Source organism: Capsella rubella, unplaced genomic scaffold (assembly GCF_000375325.1).
Source record: "Capsella rubella cultivar Monte Gargano unplaced genomic scaffold, Caprub1_0 scaffold_2, whole genome shotgun sequence".
Classification (NCBI taxonomy): domain Eukaryota; kingdom Viridiplantae; phylum Streptophyta; class Magnoliopsida; order Brassicales; family Brassicaceae; genus Capsella; species Capsella rubella.
This window is the reverse complement of record NW_006238922.1, coordinates 2331631-2331861: the sequence shown is the minus strand read 5'-3', so window position 1 is coordinate 2331861 and position 231 is coordinate 2331631. Positions and strand designations below refer to the sequence as shown.

At 35.5% G+C, this 231-nt stretch overlaps 1 protein-coding gene and 1 long non-coding RNA gene across 3 annotated transcripts in view; both read left to right on the top strand.

Annotated features, from left to right (window-relative positions):
* LOC17894360 (putative cullin-like protein 2) overlaps positions 1 to 231 on the top strand; it is a 17432-nt gene that overhangs the window by 6271 nt on the left and 10930 nt on the right. The gene's annotated exons all lie outside the window — the stretch shown is intronic.
* LOC111831993 overlaps positions 1 to 231 on the top strand; it is a 2580-nt gene that overhangs the window by 1703 nt on the left and 646 nt on the right. The window contains exon 3 of one of the 2 annotated variants that reach the window (XR_002835090.1): positions 23 to 92. The exons of the other annotated variant lie outside the window; for it this stretch is intronic. This is a non-coding gene — a long non-coding RNA (uncharacterized LOC111831993). Of the gene's footprint in view, positions 1 to 22; positions 93 to 231 lie in introns of those variants that run through there. 2 annotated transcript variants of the gene reach the window in all.

The following is a 231-nucleotide window of genomic DNA, read 5'->3' as shown; positions in this document are numbered from 1 at the left end:
GGATTTTTGTGCCCTATAACAGATTTCGTAACAATTGGTTAGTCACGGTATGAAGATTAAAATGAGTGAAAACATAAATGTCAAAATCGATCTATATACCTCCATATCAGCCAAAACCATATTGAATGCCTCTACAAATTTGGTGGAGTACGTCTTTCACGTATGGAGAACCCTTACTTGGATCTTCCAAGTAGTCTTGTTTGGTTTCACTTCATGAAGAAATACAAAAGA